The sequence below is a fragment of the Microcaecilia unicolor genome, chromosome 7, assembly GCF_901765095.1.
Source record: "Microcaecilia unicolor chromosome 7, aMicUni1.1, whole genome shotgun sequence".
NCBI lineage: Eukaryota > Metazoa > Chordata > Amphibia > Gymnophiona > Siphonopidae > Microcaecilia > Microcaecilia unicolor.
In genome coordinates, this window is record NC_044037.1 from 31,151,480 (window position 1) to 31,158,747 (window position 7,268).

The following is a 7,268-nucleotide window of genomic DNA, read 5'->3' on the forward strand; positions in this document are numbered from 1 at the left end:
ACCCTACTTGTTCCTGCACCATGCCACTGCTTCATCGCAATGGCTGCTAAGACTTCCCACAGTAGCCTTGCAAGACTACCATGGGTGGTCCCGGAAGCCATTTTGCAATTGAAACCAGCACGGAGAAGAGCACCTATTTTGTAGAATTCGACTATATGTAGATTTCAAAGGAACATGGTTTAGGTGGGGTTTGGGCAGAGGTTGGGTGGAACTAAAATCTGCATGTGCATTTCCCATTTCAGAGAGGAAATGAAAGTATATATCCCAATCTTGATAATAATCATAGACTGCAATCAGAAGGCAAGAAAGCCTTGGTGCTGCAGTTTGATCTTTCCAGTGCATTCGACCTGTTTGACCATGATATTCTTCTCCTAATTTTGGATAGTATAAGAATAACAGGAAATGTCTACAGATGGTTCTCAGGGTTTTTAAAGGATCGAACTTATAGAGTTAGACTGGATGGTGATCTGTTGATTAGATGGGATAACTCTAATGGGGTTCTTCAGGGTTCTCCACTCTTCCCTATGCTTTTTAATGTTTACGTACATTCTCTAGGTTATGTTATGGAGAAGTTGGGAGTTTATTTGTATAGTTATACAGATGATCTAACTGTCTTGATCCCAGTTAATTCATTGGTTTCATCTCATACAGGTTTATTCGTGTTGTTGTTAATACCTTAGAAGCATGGATGAAAAAGCATAAAATTGAAATTAAATTCAGAGAAAACTACATTTTTATTAGTCGGCCATTCTCCGGATACAGATGAGAAAAGTATTATGATAAAGATATCATATCAATTTTCTTCCCATATTAAGTATTAGGAATTTGATTAGATAATAGGTTATCCTTTGATCATCAGATTTGCAAACTTACTCAGAAATTATTCTTCGTAATGCGTAATTTTTGAAGAATTCAGAAATAATTTGATCAGGACCAATTTTGTCTAACGGTACAGTCACTGGTCTTAAATGAAGTAGACCATTGTAATATCATTTACCTGGGAGTTTCTAAAAGACTATTGGAGAGACTTAACAGCATTCAAAATACAGCATTGCAATTGATTTTCTCACTGAAAAAAAATGCAACAGTGATTCTTTGTATTACAAACAATTGCACTGGATCCCAGTTCATGTGAGGGTACAATAATAAATTTTTCTGCTTCATATATAAGATACTTTATAGCTTAGTACTACTACTACTACTACTATTTAGCATTTCTATAGCGCTACAAGGCGTACGCAGCGCTGCACAAACATAGAAGAAAGACAGTCCCTGATCAAAGAGCTTACAATCTAATAGACAAAAAATAAAGTAATCAAATCAATTAATGTGTACAGGAAGGAAGAGAGGAGGGTAGGTGGAGGCAAGTGGTTACGAGTCAAAAGCAATGTTAAAGAGGTGGGCTTTCAGTCTAGATTTAAAGGTGGCCAAGGATGGGGCAAGACGTAGGGGCTCAGGAAGTTTATTCCAGGCGTAGGGTGCAGCGAGACAGAAGGCACGAAGTCTAGAGTTGGCAGTAGTGGAGAAGGGAACAGATAAGAAGGATTTATCCATGGAGCGGAGTGCACGGGAAGGGGTGTAGGGAAGGACGAGTGTGGAGAGATACTGGGGAGCAGCAGAGTGAGTACATTTATAGGTTAGTAGAAGAAGTTTGAACAGGATGCGAAAATGGATAGGGAGCCAGTGAAGGGTCTTGAGGAGAGGGGTAGTACTTTATAGCTTAGCTCCATCTTATCTTCTGGATCACATAAACTAGCGTTACAAGAACTTGATCTCTTCCTATTTCCATCTTTAAAGAATATAAAGAGAACTAGGTTATTAGATCATCTCTTCTCATATTGGGTAGCTTTGCTTAGAGAGTGAAATCCAAACTTTGTTGATATCGCTGATATTATAATCAATTCCATAGGCAGATTAAAACTTACCTGTTTTTAAACATGGTCCTCAATTATAGTGATCAATAGACTGATTTGTTTAATTCTTTTTTTATCTTATTTTTAAGGATTGTATTTCCAGGTAATATCCTGCTTCTTTAATCATGTAATCCCCATTGAACTGCAAGGTATATGGCGGAATATAAATTTATTGTTAATGTAGCAATGTCAAGGTTAACAGCTGCTCCCTTTACATGTATGTTTGTAAGAAGTGCTCATATGGTTCAACCCTTTACAGGAGAGATTAAGAGCGTTCTGCCCTTAATCCCCATTGCTTTATTTTCTCCTCCAAAATTAAAATAAAAACCTATTCTGTTATTAGCTGGTAACATATATGCTTACAGATTTGCAAAACGGCAGGCATGCATGTGTCATTTACATATATAAATTGTGAAACACCGACTTGCATGTGTAACTTAGATGTATCCCTGCCATTTTCCAAACCTACACATGTATGTAGTGACATACCTCCTTGCATGAGTAACAATAGATGTGTAAGTTGCTGAGGAGGTCTTTTACTAAAGCTTAGCTTCAGTTATCTGCAGCAGGGCCCATTTTATTCCTATGGGCCCTGCTGCAGATAACTCGAGCTAAGCTTTAGTAAAAGGCCCCCTGAGTTCCTCCATTCAGTTTTCAGCTTGTATCTTTGTAAAATGGCTACTCGAGTGGAGGAGTAACCTAATAGCTAAAGCAACAGGCTGAGTACCAAGGGGTGCCCAATTCAAAATCCCACAGCAGCTCCTTGTGACCTTGGGCAAGTTACTTAACCCTCCATTGCCTCAGGTACAAAACTTAGACTGCTAAACCTCCAAGGACAAAAAAACAAAACCCTACTGTACCACTTACAGTACAGTGGGTTATTTATTTATTTATTTGATACATTTGTATCCCACATTTTCCCACCTATTTGTAGGCTCAATGTGGCTTACATAGTACCGGAGAGGCGTTTGCAGACTCTGGTGTAAACAAATACAAAATGATATTGTGCTAAGATAAAGTTTATGTGGAACAGCCACATTAGGGAATCGTACAACGGAAGAGTTCCGTTGTACGATTCCCTAATGTGGCTGTTCCACATAAGTGTCCATTACGTACTTTAGTTTTGTTGTGTTGCAGAGATCAGGCATTTATGTTGGATTGGTAGGGTATGCCTTTTTAAACAGGTTTTGGTGGGCCCATTATCACCTACAGCCAGAGCTGCCTGGACCGCTGAGGTCACTGCAGTTGTTTCGGCGGTAGTAGACGCATCCCAACATCCCTACAAGGTCAGTTCCAGCAAGTAATGGAAAAATTAAATAGCATCAATGAATAGATGGAAGTAATGAGTCAATACCTTCACTCTGTGGGGAATCACATCAACTCTTTGGAGACAAAATGTATAGCGCATGATGCAGGAGAATAAACAGCTAAAAGCACAATTGCAAATACTTGAAGGTAAATTAGATGACATTGAAAACAGGAATTGGTGGAACAATTTAAGATTGGTGGGTCTCCCTGAGTCTATACCGAATGCTGTGTAGCTTTTGGAATTCTGGTTCGTTAAGAGCTTGCAGTTTCAAAGTACCGCGGGATCTGTATATGTAGAACAGGCCCATAAGATAGAAATGCCAAATTGAATTAAATGTATAAGAACATTTTAAAACGCGCCAAATTAAATATATAAGAAATTTTAAAAACATGCCGAAAAAATTGTATTTGTACTTTAGCAAAGGCTCTGTGTTGGCAGATCCATTTTTTTTTTAAACACTTCCAGAGTTGTACACATCCCAACTTGCACACATCAATTGTGATTTCCATGTTCTATCTAAAATGGGGCTAAATTACAAGGTTTTAAAAAATGTAGTCACAAGACACATCAATGCAATTTAGTTGCAGCACACAATATTTTACTCTGTTGTTATTTGCATTACCAAGGACACAGTATTTTTTTTCTGCACGCCTTGTAAAGTGTCTGCGTGACTTTTTGTTGGACCCCTGAGGCAGGCGTCCCCACACTGAAATGCAGATCTGCATCAAGTCCGACTAGTAAAATTGCTTTTTCCCTCGAGCTGGAATTGTATTGGTCCTTCCCTATTTTTAAGTTTATGCTATGCTTTGATTCGTAGAGGTTTTCTCTTCTTCTTTTTTGTTTTCGTTCATATTGTTGACAAACCTGGTGTAGGCATATGAGGAAAGCTTCAAAAATATATTGGCAAAAACTTTTCAGATGTATCTACTAAATAAAACCTTATGTCCTTACCTCCTAAATCTTGTAACCAGGTACCTTTCTTGTGCAGCCAAGGATACAACAATCTCCTCCAGCCACAGGCTCCCGGTACAATAAAGAAATAGATGTCCACCAGTAACTTCAATCTTAAGGACTTTTATTCCATGCAGATTTCTAGTAATAGGTTCCAACAGCAGCATAGCACATACCAGGATTCAATACAGGCTTACAGGCTTCAGTCTGGGCTCCTTATCCAGTGCACAATAAACAGTAATTCAATTCCCAGGACAAACAGTTCTTTCAATTCATCATCACATTTCAGTCACCAAGTAGCAGTTTCTACTTTCTATCCTCTTTACCTTCAGGAGAGTTCAATATTTTAGGGACTCCTTCTACCCAAGGGTTTTCCCCTGCATCAGCTTTACAGTGAATTCAATACTTTTGGGACTTCCTCTCACCCAAGGAATTTCAGCCTGCTTCAGTACTTTAGGGACCTCCCTGCCCAAGGGTTTTCAGCCTGCAACTGCTTCTCTCCTTCTGCTTCTCTCTCCTGAACTGAACTCAACTCCTGGGACTCCTTCCCACCTGCCTAATCAATCCCTGGCTTCAGCTACCACCACCAATCATTCTCCTTCCATTAGCTTCCTCACACCCAAACCAGCTGAGTTAAGCATTAGACTAATGAGACCAATGATGAGCTCCTGCACACAGGGTTTCCTAACTCTTTCCGCCTAGAGGCAGCCACTCTACACCACCTGCCAGCCTACACCCATGTCTTCCCCAATTGCAGCTAGGAGTCCAGTCCGGGTTCTTCATCTCACCCTCTGGGTCCTTACCTGCAATGCCTTCTGGGACTTGTATTTCAGACTGAAACTGCCTTAACCCAACTATCCTGGAGGTGACTTTATCACAATCTATAAAAGTCACTAAATATTGTGCACTCAAATTTGGGCATGTGTCCAATTTGCATGCGTAATTTAATTGAATAATGAGCTAATTAGCACCAATAATTAACTTTTTAACAAGCAATTATTGGCATTCATTCAATTTAATTGGCATTTATGCACAAGCTGAAAAGGGGAGCGTGGAAATGGGAGAGTCATGGGCATAACGGGGATGTTCCTAAAATTAACACACATTGTTATAGAATAAGAGGAATAGCCACCTAATATAGGCATGTACATTTGAACTATGTTTCAGTTGTTGCAAATGGCCGCATCTAAAGTTAGGTGCCATTCCCGGGCATAGGCGCTATTCTATAAACCATGCCTAACTTTAAGCATGTCTTATAAAATAGTGCTTTTTTCGGCGCTGATTTTTTTCGGCGTCATATATAGAATCTAGCCCATAAAGTACAACATAATATAATTTGCAAAGCAAGATGATTTAAAAAGTCAGTAATAACTTTGGCCAGGAAACGAAAAAAATGCAATCAGATAAAATGATTTTTTTGGAGCCTGGAAACTTAGTTTATATGGATTGTTACCATTCTGATGAAAAGCAAACTTTGTCTCATTGAACCACAGTAATGTGATAATACATAACAGGCTTGACGATTTGTGTGCAAAGATGCATCCCTTTATAATTAAAAACGCCTGGATAAAATTTAGTTTTGTACTTAAAGAGGGAATGCTTTAAACCTTCATTTCTCTGAAAATTAGTAGAATTGCTTTTTTTGTCTGACACAAGCAGGATTAACAGTTGATTCCAAGATATAGATATTCAGCCGGTGGGTGGTCAGCATTTTTTTTTTTGTCCGCCGCCAGTTTTATGCCCAGACATTACATGCCTGGCTATGTCCATGTACCAACACCAACAGAGGGTGATCTCTCCACAGGAGAAGCGAAAGCCAACACGCACACACACAGTGGATCCAAAAAAGTCAGTCCTATTAATTTGAAATAAAGACCTTGTTTAGGAAAACACCATCTTTGAGAGGACTTTTTTGGATCCATTGTGTGTGTGCGTATGTCCATGTACCGGCATTAAATATTTAGGCAAACACAGCCAGATAAAACCTACTCAGCACTTTACTGGCTAACATGAACTGCACTGAGGAAGATTCTATATAGCGCACCTAGAGATCTGCGCCGAAATCCAGGCCTATTCTATAACTATGCATGTAACTTAATTGGCTTAACAAGCTAATTAGCATTGATAATAGCACTTAAGCAATAATGAGCACTAATTAGCAATAATTAGAATTTACATGTACAACTCACTAAGCTTATTCTGTAACACAGTGCGCCTAACTTCTAATGTGTACAGGCAAAAAAGGGGCATGGTTATGGGCATTTTGTGGGTGTTCTGAAATTTATGCGCATAGTTATAGAATATGGCCCAGTGCACATAAATCTACACACCGGGACTTATGCCATATATAGAATCTCCCCCATTATTATAAATAAGACAATTGGCATTTTTTTTTATATACGATTGTTTGGTAGATATTATTAAGGACAATTAAAGTTTTGTGTATTTTTGCATCTACTAAACAAGACTTTTCCTTGGGAGGTTTTTCATTACCAAGGATTACTTGTTGACCGATCAGGTCAAAAGTGGCCATAATTGAAGAGAGCCTAAAAATTGTCGATCTTGGTCATTATGAGGTCTCTTCTTCCCTATTTTTGAAAATGACTTACAGTCCCTGTATTTCCACATTATATTACATATACCATTGTTTATCTCAGATAGCTCTATTTTTACATGGTATAACTGATCCTTGTTATCTTGTTGTGAGGCTATTCTATAAAACCACATGTAACTTTCTTGAACACTACTACTACTATAAATCACTTGTATAGTGCTACCAGTCGTACGCAGCGCTTTACAATTGAACATGAAGAAGACAGTCCCTGCTCAAAAGAGCTTACAGTCTAAATCAGGACAAACAGACAGGACCAATAAGGATAAGATAAAAGTTACAAGTCAGGAGTCAAAAGCAGCATCAAACAGGTAGGCCTTTAGCCATAGGCGGTCAGTGGCCCAACTGTTTGGGGAGGCTAAAGGGGGCGGGGTTAGGGGTGGGGCCAGGGGTGGAGCTTAAATCCATAATTGTCTGATAACACACAGAAAAAATAAATAAATAAATGTCACAATTAATACTTTTTATTAAATTTAGATATAGC